The sequence below is a fragment of the Cydia splendana genome, chromosome 18 (genome assembly GCF_910591565.1).
Source record: "Cydia splendana chromosome 18, ilCydSple1.2, whole genome shotgun sequence".
NCBI classification, from domain to species: Eukaryota; Metazoa; Arthropoda; class Insecta; order Lepidoptera; family Tortricidae; genus Cydia; species Cydia splendana.
In genome coordinates, this window is record NC_085977.1 from 320,041 (window position 1) to 334,273 (window position 14,233).

Sequence of the window (14,233 nt, forward strand, 5' to 3'; positions counted from 1 at the left end):
AACTGTAGCAAATATAAATCGTCTGTTTTGATTTCCAACTTCTATTATCATCAGCTTGCACTTAAGACAGCATGCTACTCGCGTACCTACTATCACAAATGTAGCTTTAAGACAAAACATCGATAAATTATGTATTATCTTCCCTGTAATAAGTAGGATCTTAGATTTTTCGGACAATGTTGACAAATATCAGAAGTATATTTGTCACTATCACCTTACCAAAGGTAAAAGCCATCACAGTAAAACTAAACTCGTTAGGTCAAGGTTAAAAATTATATGTTAACCCATAACAATGTTTATTTCTTCATAAGGAATAAAGAGATGGGGATGGTCGAATCGAAATCCACTTACGTTACGGATAATCGAATTTTTAATGACCTACCTATAATCGAACGAGCGAGCGAAGCGAAGCGAAGTTCTTACATTCGACTTGGATCACGCGGCTGGCTAGCGGCACGTCCCGGCATTTCGATGTTTTTAAGCTGAACTGTCAGAAGATAGTTTGATACTCAAGAACTTAAGTAAATTTGTTCTAATTCAAATTAAATTGGGTAAACGTGTAGTTGAGGGCATTATATTTTAGTGATTAAATTATGAGCAGGCTCGATTAAGGGATTATTGAGGTAGAAGAGCTCAGAAGGCCAAAAAGCTGTTTGTGAGAGGCCTATTAATAGCTATTCTGGTCATTTTATTTGCAAAAAACATGGTCGAATTTAGTATCAAATGAAAGTGCTCGGTTTGCACTTTCATAATATCGTTTTTAAATTTACCTTTTTGAAATAATTAGCAAGATAAAAATAAAATAATATAATAACATAATATATTTGACATTTGACAGGAAATATTTCGGCTTAGCACAGATACAGTTTATTTTAATCTCTATGATTTCTATGATGACTTAAATCCAGGGGAGGGACAGTCGTATATAAAGCACTTTATTCGAAAAAATAGCGACATCTATATTACTTAACGCTAAACTTTTTTTTAATATGGCTTCACTTAATTCGTCAGAACGTCTTAAAAGTCTTGTATCTAAGGCATGGATCAAACAAAAAAACATCTGTTAAATTGAACAGATTATTTATGGACATCGTTGCCATGGAGGCGATTGTCACAAAAAACAACTTTGTCAAATAAAACTCAAAATATTATAACACCCCATTTATTAATTAAATATATTAATACGGGTCACTCACGGAAGTTTTGTTATTAAAACACCCCATTTATTGTCTGTGCTACGAGTCTACGACATAATTCTGATAAATAAAAATACTTTCAGTTTTAAAATGTTAAAAGAAACAAAGTTTTCATACGCCATCACAGTTGCTGAGAACTTTATTACCAAAAAATTTAGAAAAATTATGGCGGGTAGATTCACAACCTGCTGCGTGTAATTGTGTTTCGTGGTCAATTTTATTGTGTGTTACTCCAGCCGTGTATGATAGGTAATTTATTTACATCAACAGTCAAGTTAAAAGTATCTAATCTGTTTTCTTGTATTAATAAATATCATACTTAGACGCTATTTATGGCTCCCCCCCCCCTCTCTTATATTGACGTTGATATTATATTCTGGTTAAGAATTACAGATGGCACTTCAAAATGGATGCAAAATTCCACGAGAGGGCTCTCTTTGTTCTATATATTATACATACTACTCTTTGCTTAAATCTATCAGTCAAGGGCTCCACAGACCTTGCAATAATTCCAGGCGATTTTTGATCCATTGCAGCAAAGAATATAATACTCACTAGGAGAAGAACGATAACTCCATACAAAAAAATGTCCCTTTCAAAAGTTCGTTTATACTACTAGCGCTCTGGTGGGATACCATTGTAATTAGAATTGACAACCCGTTTAGCCTAGCGGGTATTGGCAGTAATCCAGTTCAGGAAGCTAATGGTCCTGGGTTCGAATCCCAGAGAGGGAATTTCTTTTTGTATTTTTTTATTTTTTGTTGGGGTCAGGTTTTTAAGAGCCCATCAACGTGCACACTAGCGCCACTGCTGAATACAATAAACTAGTTTTTATGTTATTGGATTCGTCAATCTACCCGTCCAAAGTTAAAACGGCCGTTTTTGTTTTGAGCTCATAGATCGACGAATCCAGCAACATAAAATCTAGTTTGATGTATTCAAAAGGTACCTAAATACACAATACAGTCCGTAGCGGCCCCTTTTTTAAATACATGTCGTTAAATTTAAATAATCACGATTATTTAGCAGTGGCGCTAGTGTGCACGTTGTTGGGCTCTTAAATTAGCATTTCACAAATAAGTAAAAAAATACGTTAAAAGATAATGATTAGGTACTATATTCAGAAATTCGTGAAATATAAAAGGTAACAAAAAGTTACGTATTATTAAGATATAAATATTTTCATAATACATATGAATACATACACTGATATGGCAAATGGTTACAAGTTGTTATTACATCTATCCGGTTATCGGACATTTTCTGCTTCACAGCTCCGCGCAGCGTTCTTGGTCACCGGGAAACTAGTTTGGATATGCGGCAGATACGTGCCCTTCTGAGCTTTTTCCAAGAAATCATATGACGGCCCAGGATTATATTATTATCTCACGCTCAAGCCATCTGCTGATTCACTTTCTAAAACAAAATAGTCAAAAAATTAAACAATATAATCTATCTTCCTAATTACTAACGTCGCTAATTCCTAGGGTTACCAGCTTAAACACTGTGGGGTTTTACATCTATGTTGAATTTTGATTATAATTTCGGACGCGTCCGCGGGACTTACGGGGATAGTAAGATTAAATTATTATATTTGAATTTGGTAATTAGCACGCTCATTTTTATTTAAAGATTAATATATATCTTACCTTGAAATTATCGCTGTTTCTGATTTACTACAACGGTTTCCACACACACATTAGGGCTTTCCATAATCCGGATAAGAATTGTTGATAAAGTCGCCATTGCCGGATACATACAGCAAGGAAGGAAGAGAGACAACGGTTTAAATTTAACTAAGTCTGTGCGAAGACGCATTTAGATATGTTGCTCGTACATATGAATAGATTTTATTTTCAAAATTAATAGGTAAATAAATATATTTCAAGTGAATAAATCGTTTTATATGAAAATTTATATTTTTGCATTAAATGACTTAAATGACAGCATTGACATTACAAACTTTTATCTTGTCTATGTTCTTACCGGCCAGACCCAAATCAAGGCCTATCAAAGAGGCCAATTGACAAAGATTTTTTTTTATTTTATCAAGGAGGGTAGAGGCACGTCTACCCTTCGTAGATTTTATGAACATAGACAAAGAAAAACTGAAATATAATAGATAATAATATACATATATCAAAAAATAAATAATAATTTACATATGACTACTTCATAAAATACAAATCAAAATAATTTGATTTGTTCCTAGAAATCGCATCTATAGACAAAGCCAGTTCTAGCAATGTTGCTGTAGTAAAATATTTTGATGTTAATTACTGGCAATCTCGTCTGGGAACGGACAACACATGCACAATTTTGAAGGGTCACATCGTTTCAAGGAAGTCAATAGGCCTTGCATTGCAGCCTATAGTGCGACATGAAATAGTAGAAATTGAATACAATGGAACTCAGATATGTCCATACTAAATTGTTGCCATGTGTAAGCATTTTACGTCAAAAATGTGACAGTTACGTAGAAAGTGGTGCTCTCATTTATTTTCTACTATTTCATGACGCACTATACGATACCTAAGTAGGTGCAACAAAGTCAATCGCTCTATAATAATTTTTGGTTAACTGCGAGTTCTCAGTTCGGGGCGAACTACTATTTATTTCAATTATATAGGCAATACAGCTTACTGCTATGATATACCTACAGTTTAGTGATAGACAGTCCTAACCAAATGAGATGGATTATGAGTGTCAATAAATCTCCCCAGAACGGCCTGCGCTGCGTAACGATACGTTTACTACTCGATAATGAAACCTACGGGAAAGAATCACCAATCTACCGGCCATAAACTCGCCGTGATTTTATGATCGACATCTCATCCAGATATCAGAAACATAATCATTGCACCCATTATCGTTTCCATTCAAAAGTCTCATTGATTGGGAATAATTTCTAAAGCAGTAATCACGCACACGCCTGCGCGGGCGCCGATGTGGGGTGGAGAGGGGTGACACGCGCCTCCTGTACCTGTTATTCTAATTGATTTCCACTAAACTCAACTCATCTCATCGCCACCGCACCACATACCAGTTTATTTAAACCGAATCGACTCTCATACCCGATCCATTGACCCATCGTGGATTTAATCAAACGTCTTTTGTTAACCGAAATGAAATTTCCTGTCAATCATACAAATAACGAATGATTAATTTATGTGAATCGACACAATCATAATTTTACTGCGTTAGAAGCTATCACACAGCGTTTTAATTTAAACACAAAGCCACAGTTTCGAGCGCTTAAAAAACCTGACAAAAAGCGTTCCCGGGAGTCATCATTCAAATTACGCGATTGGTCACGGCGTACTTCTCTAACGGTAGCGATTAAAATCGATTACGATAATACGCAGCACTCGAAACTATTCGATACGATGGGGCATTAATCGATCCGATTTTACGCCGCGACACACAGTTAAACACAATAATCGCTTTAATGAATAAAAAGATAGATTTAGGGGCGAGGGCTCGCACATGTTAAAAATAAACTGCAGAGTAATAATGCTGTCCATTGCGGCGTCTTTTAAACAATATCGTTGGATTTGAGCATATTATTCAATGATCGCGGTTAATCCTATTATTGTAGCGGAGTACAATGCTCCACTTGTGCAGCTGACGCCATAAAAAAACCTGCCAAAAGGGGCGCTAGCGCAGCCCTGGCTGTACATTGAACGCGCAAGCCCTGGCAAGCCGAATGCTCGGACTAACCAGTATAACATTACCCCGAGATCCGTCGATAATATGTGTAATAGAAGAGCGCACTTATAGTGGTTCCCTTGATCGTTAAGACTGTTCTGCGGTTCAACAATTAAATGACACCCCTAGGGATCTAATCTAACCCCTGCGAACCGTGATCGGCAGCCCTATTCAAATTATATTTGCAAACACGATAACGCCAAATGGCACCCAATTAAAACACACATAAATAAGTGTTAGACGTCTGTCGGGCATTTTTTTACAAGTCTGCTCGTGAAATTGATACTTGGCCCGTCATAAAATGGACCGTTAGATTTTTCTATTAACTGAACCTGTCAGATGTGTAGCGTCGGGGGACAATAAATAATAATAGACGGATAATCAATACGCGTACAGTCGGGTTTTTATACACAAAATTCTTAATTAATTAACGAGCTACCATGGTCACAGAGAGGCGTTAGAAATGGTCTTAAGGGGCTGATTTACTATCATATTTTAAAGTAAGTGCAAAAAGATAAGCTTGATGGCTTTTACGCTGTACACATACTGACATGTAGAGCGTAAGCAGCTCATTATTAAAATTAGGTACTTGAGAGCCAACGGGAGTGGTAATTTCTCCATACAAACGTACTCCTCGTTTCCCTCCGTGGTTTTTGAAGCTAGAACAATGATTTTTTCAACACAGATTAATATTGTCAATATCTGTGTCGGACCGTTTTGCTTTTTTTGATATTTTTGTTTTTTAAGGCGCTAGAGCCCTTCAAAAATGGCCAAATTGGCCTAATTGACTATGCCGCAATGAGAGGCGTGGCATTCAAAACTGATATCAATTAGCCGAAAACAGATAATTTCATAGTCATTTAGATTTCCAAATTTGGTTACGATTGGTTAAGTTTTGGAGGAGGAAACGGAGGAGTACAAAACCTCGATTTTTGAGATTTTTACGCAGGATTTTTCGCCTTGTCCTTATCGCACTACTTTTAGGTGCCGCTTCCGTTAGCGAGACGGGTATATTTACCTAAAATATTTAAAACTCAGCTCCTGTTTCGTCTTAATTCTCACGAGTATCCTGCACCGTTAGGGATTATTTGTGAACAATAACTTGCCTAGATTTCAGATACAATGCATTAACAAGATAATTGATGATATTGAATGCGTTAAATTGTTATGTATTTTAATTGTGTATAGTTCAATAGTACCATTAACGCGATGTTTGTGATGTCATGATGTTAAATAAAAAAAAATCTATGTCTAAGTATGTTTTTAAAATGACTTTCCAGCATTCACTTAGGTACCTACTCTGAAAGAGATGTGGATCTGGAGCCAAAAAATGGGTTCAGTTATTGTTTTCTGGTATAGAAGAGGACAGTTTATGTAATACTTTTAGTATTGTCAGTATTGAAATTGTAGTATTTATTCCAGAAGCTGATCAATTTTATAAGCGTGTTATTAACTAATGGTCTCGACTGTAGATTATTTTAATTCGTTAAACGGTAAAACAAACTCTCGGGCCATAAAATTAGCGCCGATGGCTGCGGTAGACGAACGCGAATATATTATAAACTTTATAATTAAAATGTTACACAATAAATTCGTTTCGGCACCTTTAATTCTTCGTAGCCCAGTCGGCTTATTATTTATCCGTTTTTGTGTGTAGGTATCGATTAAATATACATTAAACATGATCATAATGTAGTGTGCCATCTATCAGTAAACAAAATCCTTTAGTCTTCATGGATCGGGCTAGTATAGGTAGAACCCGTTTCCAACGTGCATGTTCACGCGTTCGGCCATTCTCACGATAAACACCAATTAGGCTAGAATTACTCTGAGAACGCAAACGTAACAGGTAACGGGTAACACTAGTTGCACTACAGTGTTTCCTACGAATGTAATATCAGTAAATAAAACTGATACCTAATATCAACTAACAATTATCTATGTTAACAGAATGAGGCAGTTGTATTTTTTTTTATAAAGTCATCACACTCGTTTTGCATTTTAAAGCCTTAGTGATGTGTGGCATTAAAACACTTCGGTATCCCTCTAAAACTTTGTAATGTAGGTACCTAAGGTCAACCGGGTTACTTGCCACTATGTGGTTATTGCGTTTATTCCAGTTATATTTTAAACAACATAGTTACCTACTACCAGCTCCCTCCATGTAGAGAAAAAGGCCAGAACTACTTGGAGGGCAACACGTAACATAGAGGGTGTTTTACCGAATTGGCTATTTTGAGAATTAGTTTCACCTCAGACGGTGTATGAGGTAAGTCAAAAAAATCCGTTTACATCCTTGTTTTTCTTTAGATATTTGGTTATAGACGTTATTCCATGAAGAAAACTGCCCAGTTACAAAACTTCTATGAAATTACATAACAATCGTGCATTTCCTATAACTAGGCGATAACAATTCAACACAAGCGATCGTTTGCTGGCGCCTTTCCCGCAATAATGATATTGTTGACAAACAAAACAGAATGGTCGCAAACAAATTGTATTGCGAATGAGTTCGCGCCAAAAGCGGCGGCCATTTGCAAGTATTGCGCGGGCCTTACCTGGAGATAGCTTCCCAATGTCGCGAGGAGTCGATCGGACTCGATTGGTTGGACCAGTTTAACTGTGACGTCTGCGACTCAGTGATTCGTAAAACAATTTGTTATGGTTTTGATACGACCTAGACGATCGTCTTGGGGATGGGCGCGCATCTGAGGTGAGGACCTACCGCGAACACCGAAGTTCGCAAATTGCGGTTGCGATTTTACTCCAATCAAGGCGTAATTAGAGTGACTATAAAAGATGCCCGCAATTTGCGAACTTCGGTGCTCTAGACGCACGACACGGATCAAAACCGTAACTAGTTAAATTGAATTCGGCTCATAGTATCAAAAAAGATTTGACAATGAGAAACAAACAATATTTTCGGATACAATTGCTTGCACGTGTAGTCACTAGTCAGTATAGTGCCTATAGTCAGTTGCCCCGTACAATTTTTACCTTTAGTCCGATGATTCTTTCTTTTGCGTAACTACCAGTGATCTCGAGAACCATAAAACATAATCAAATTCGCCTGCGCTCCAAACTCGTCTGTTTAAGCTAAGAAGTGGGAATACACCATGTCCTTAGTTGGCGACTTAGACTCAGGTAATTTAGTTCAGTGGCGGCGCGCGACCCCTGCCCTGCTATCGCTTCATTAGGGCGCTAGCGCTACATTAGAGCTGGGGAAAATGTATCTAATACATACATGATATAGGCTGGGAAACAGATGCTAGTTTGTTGGGATCATCATGTAGGTACACATTGAAAGATTTGAAAGTACGTCAATTACGTACTGTTATCAAAGCATTAGAACACGGGTCGCGCTTCTAACCATCAACTCAACATACGAATTCGTCTGTAGGTACTTTTAAGCTGGCTTAGAAATGTGAATAGGTAAGTACACCATGTCCTTAGATGGCTCGGCTTGAGATTCGGGTAATCTCATACCGCGGTGGCGGCGCGCAACCCCTGCCCCCCACTATCGCTCCATTAGGTAGAGCTGCGGAAAATGTATTTGATTGATATACTTAGGCTGGGAAACAGATGCTAGTTCATCATGTACCTACACTTTAGGTAGTTTACTGTTATCAAAATGTTAAAGCGAGTCGCTTTTCTAAAATACCTACTACTCAACCCTTAACCTATCAGACATATTTTGTTATTAAGGTTGAGATTGATTGAGATTTCGACCACTAATTGTATTGAATGTGTAGGTAATATTCGACAACAAAATTAGTTCGCGTCTGTCCCTCCGTCTACATTAGATTCCAGCAAGTGTTGTCGCGCTAAAGGTTAGCTCGCTCTCGACGTTTCTTTGTTGTGGACTTCATTAACAGCTGCGAGGTGCCCGGACAGGCGGCAAAATAAATTTAGGCACTTACGTACAGTCAGCAGCAGAAGCTAAGCGGGCGAGGTGTAGGTACTTAATTAGGGTGACTGCTATAGTAATTGGCCATGATGTCAATAAGACAATTGAGATCATTTATAGTTTCCATTGTAGCTGCTCTACTTTTCCCAAAGATCAGTAACTAACAAATGTAACAATAGACGGTGTAAAAATTCAGATCTACCTATACAGTCTTGAAGTATTTCATTTTCTTGATTAGTGCCCCTTAAAAACTGTTAATATTAGACAGGTCGGCCGCAAGTTTGGAACGTAAATGTTATCTGACGATTTACGCTTTGATGAGACTTGCTTTTACACACATGCCCTGCTAAACACAGTATAACAAAAGGGAATACGACGATGGTCAGAGAAACTGACCTAGTTCATTTTAAGATGATATAATTAACATATAGTATCTAAACTTCTACAGTTGGCTATGTGCTAAGTTGGTGGTAGGGAAAAGACAAGCGACGACGCCAACGCGCACGATGTGGTGGAGTGGGTGGAAATATGAACTTTTATGCGTTAAGGAATAAGTAGGTAAGGATAGAGTGCTAACTCCATACATCAGTTGTCTTACCAAAACGTGGGTTATTGCGGAGTCGACATCTAGCGTCAAGTAGTGTAGGCTACAGGCTGCTAGTCATGCACGCAGCGAATAGGATATAAACATGGATGAAGGAACTTTAAAATGGAAGAAGGGTCAAGTAAAACAGCCTTTTTATAATCTATTTTTTCATTGATTTAATAGACATGTAGGTAGGTTACATATACATATTTATCTCACCATAAAACTATATTATATGCATTAATTTACTCAGCTATGTGACCTAATAGTGATCAGTGAACCAACAACAAATATAGGTATGGCCTTATAATATTAAGGCCTAGTAACCTAGAGTTCTTTCATGAAGCCAAAACACTATCTTGATTGACTATAAGGCAACATGCTATACAGCTCGGTTTTTAGTACTTTTAATGTGTTCACAATGAACGTACGAGTTACCCTCTAGGCCTTATTATTGTAAGGGTAAGGCGCGCCGCAGCCGCCGCCCACGACGGCTGAGGCACGCTTCTCTACGGATACCAACAAACAATTTTAACATTCAACTTATCTATGTGAGTCGATCTAACAATCAAAATGGGTTATTTAAGCAAGCCTAATCGATTGTTTCCATCGAGCCGCTCACATCATATTCACATTTCACATACATAACACTTTACTAGCGACAGCGGGCCGGTGACCTTTATAATATGCTCAGAACTGGACTAGGATCAAAGCACCGACTGAAGGATTACTATCAGGTAGGTAGAGACCAGACAAGTAACTAATAGACAAGAATTCCGCACAAAGTCGCATACCTCATAATACTATAGATGGCGCCACTTAAAAAGTGTCAGGCCTATAAATAATAGCACAACGATTAATTAGATGGCGTTAGCAAGTTACTTCTAGAATTAACACTTATCTATAAGTCGCCATACAAAAAACCAAGACACGAGACTTTGAATAGAAATTCTCCGATGAAAACACAACTATTTCCATGCGCAAGAAATCGTTAGTTTAGGGTCTCCCCACATAGATATTTCGACGCTACGTCTTTTTCGCTCTTATTGGGCAGACATCAGGCTTTTTGCTATCGGTTTTTGCCGATTCCGCGTCGATATATGAGGGGAGACCCTTACATACTATCTTGCAACGAATTATTGACGTTTGCGACCAATTCTACCTCCCTGATTTGACCCCCGACTGATGTGCCCACGGCACAACCTCACTGGTAAACTATACACTAATAATCTCTGTATATTAATCTCTACAGCCACCGGCACCCGCCGTCGTACCCGTGCTTAGCTACACTGGCAAGAAATTAACTAAAAACATAACAAAATAAAGGCTTACAGCCGCTTTGTACAATAAAAATACATTTTCTTTGGCTTTAACACCTCTGGGAAGCGTAAAATATACTTTTGTATAAGCGTTTAAAATGAGTAAGTGATCGGTCCGTCGGCAGGCGGTTAACAATTTCTGCTCGTAACTAGTCTTAGGTCTCCCTTATGGCTCGGCTACAAAAAAACGTTAAGAGCGAATTCGCTTCGATAAGCGAATTCGCTCTTAACGTTTTTTTGTGTCTGACGCTTGCAGCGTAGATTGCCGTGTATCTGTTTTTGACAATTGGTATGACGGTCGGCGCTGTCTGAGTGAGCATTAAGCGATATCGATTTTTTGTGGCAGAGACATGGATCATAATGTGACACTTGACGTGATCGGGAGACCTACCTCAATAAAACGAATATTGCACCTAGCCCGATGAAACACATCAATTATTAAGTACCTTTTAAAACAATAACCCTCTTTTTCAAAAAAAAACAGTTCTCTGCGTATGTAAATTATTTAACGCGATTTCACAATCATTGTCGGGATAAAATTAAGAAACAGTCGTGGGTCGCCTGTCGCTTACAAAATGTTCTAGTTCCCGTCAGCCCGAAATATAGGTATAGCGCACATAAATATGAAGACAGCAATCTTTGTGATGGTTAAAATATATCCGCCTGCCGACGAAGTACATAAAACAATGCTCTATGTTTGACACAGGACAATATATACTATAAATATGTAAAGGAAACAGCGTGATATGTTAGGTTACGGCGCACTATACATGGCATCGACGCGCTCGGCGGGGCGGAAACTATAGTGTACGTATGACTATGTGTCACTGCTAATATGCTAAATGGTATTGTGAGAAATGGTATCTATAATGGACACTAAAAGCCATTCGCACAGGGCCTTTTCGGTGTTATACTTCACAGTAAAGCCATCTGCTTTAATGAATATAAATAATTAAATATGTACCTATATGTAGTGAGATTTTATATATTGTTCTATCATTGTATAACCATTAAAAATATTCGAATCGTCAATTTTATAATTATATTTTATCATATATTTTCACCCTATTATTTGATTACCATGATCATAAAATAATCGTTTGTAATTTATTTATAGAATATAATTTACATTATAATCATTTTGCTTCAAAATCTTTGACTTTATTTGCCTCAAATTACTATCCGAGTTTTAGTATTAATTTTTCAACATTTGTTATTAAAAATGATAAAATGTCACCGAACCTTTATCTATGTAAAAATGATTGTAATAGAACTAGCCTGGTAATACGTTTGCGAGGTTACCTATCAATGTGACTAGGTGTCGACTTATGGACTTAACTTATGCACTTAAATCCTCAAAATCATACCCTGTCATGGAAACAATACATGTCTTTGTACATTAATTGTATGACATTTTAAATAGTTTTACGATAACATATAATACAGAATGAAAATAATAAAGTAAAATTAAATTGCGTCGGGGACAGCCCGGGACGGGCTTCAGTAGTTAATTTATTTTATACTTATTTAGTTTATATTTATATTTAAGATTACTTTATTATTTTCATTAAATTATACAATGTTTTATAATACAGAATTATCTGACAATCCAGTACTACAGTATTGTACTCGCATAACAAATTCATAGTGTAACAATTTATATTAACATTTTGATCAACATCAATTAAATAAAATTTGCGTATACAGTCAACAAAAAATACAAGTGTTAGCATCTTCAGCTAGAAACATTCGATTAGACATGACTACTGATTGTATCAGTGTATGTATTTCGATATTTGTAAAATCAACTTTATAAAGAGACAACAGAACAAATTGAGCACCCTTACGCCCTCTATAGATCATCCACGCTCACATTAACTAAATGTAAATAAGTATACACGCAACGAACATGAACAACAAAAGTTGGTAGGTGAACGTACTGTGTGTGAGCGTTCTGTCCATAACATTAGTTGCTGGCGCAGGTGCTCTGTAGAGGAGCGCGAATTTTAAAAATATTTTGTCTACCACATTTAGGTACAATGATAAATTTAAAAATAAATCCTTCTCTGACAGGGTATGCATTTAAACAACTAACTCCCTAAGTGACCTGTGAACTTATATGTATACTTATAATAAGTTATAAAATAAAGTGCGCCCCGCCGACCTGCAACGATGTGCTACGAGACGGTCGAGTCAACCGAGCTTTGTACGTGGTCGAGGACATTTGGCACAAACGGTGACGGCTTCTTCATATACTATTTATTAACAAGCGTAAATTGCATCCATGACAGACAGATAAATAATAAATTTCGTTCTGCGTTGTTGTAGATGGCGTCATTCAGTGGCTCAGTTTCATATACCGCATGTATTTTAAGAGACCCCACACTTTAGCGTCTTTTGAGCGTCGGCGTCTAGCCGACGCTATGGAGAATGGTGTCACTGCGCAGTTGCGCCGACGTTGCGTCGAGCAGCAGCCATAGAGAGACACCAGTGTGGGGTTTCTCAAACTCCCTCATTAGATATGTTGAAGCGTATTAAGCAGTTCGTAGATGGTAAATTTAATTAAACTTTCAGATAACTTATTAGATGGTGCTACGATGTTAAGCAAGAATAACAGCACTTATACAACCTCACTAAGTGACGCCACCTTCAATAAAAAAAAATCGACTTAATGATACGCTCTCTATTATTTACCTGTCTATGATTTTAATGTACATCTACGACAGACGTAGAGTTCGGAAGAAATAGAATTCTAGAGATTCTTAAACCCGAAGTATCGGAAGGAGAAGCGAACTCAGACGAGTCGAAACACTATAATTACCAACTATTGTACATCATATATTCATATTTTTAAATAAACTTTTAGCATCGCAAAAAATTAAAACACGTGTAAAATTCTCTTAGAAAAATTATTAAAAAACATATGTTCAAAAATGTTTAAACTCTCAATAACAAACGGGTCGCGGATACTCGCGCGGCGGCGGCGCGTAGGTGGCGGCGGTGAAGAACCGGACTCAGAATACTTCTTGTTAACATAAATATTAGGTACTAAATACTACGCTACTGTCTTCCAAGATGACGTTGCATTTATAAAAACCATAACCCCTCGAGTAGCATTTAGAAATGTCAAAAACCTCTGAGTCAAGGTTTATGATTTTTCATACATTTTGTTTTCGATATCGCGTCTGTGTGTTAGTGTTAGTGGTAACTTTTCTACAGACGCGAAATCGCGAGCGACGCGAGGGGTTAAACTATACACTTCAGACATTCTTAGGACACCAAATAAAACAATAGAGAAGGTACCGTAACCCGGGGTTACTTTGTATCGCGGCGAAACATTGATTATCGATTTTTGAGAAATGTATGATGTGGTTGACAACCTTAACAGAAATACATGAAGAAAACGTCCGGAAACCATTTCCTTATCGATGACCAATATTTCCCCGCGATTCAAAGTGACCCCAGTTTACCGGTAATGACGAAACTGATATAGTGGGGCCAAGCTTACTCTGCTTAC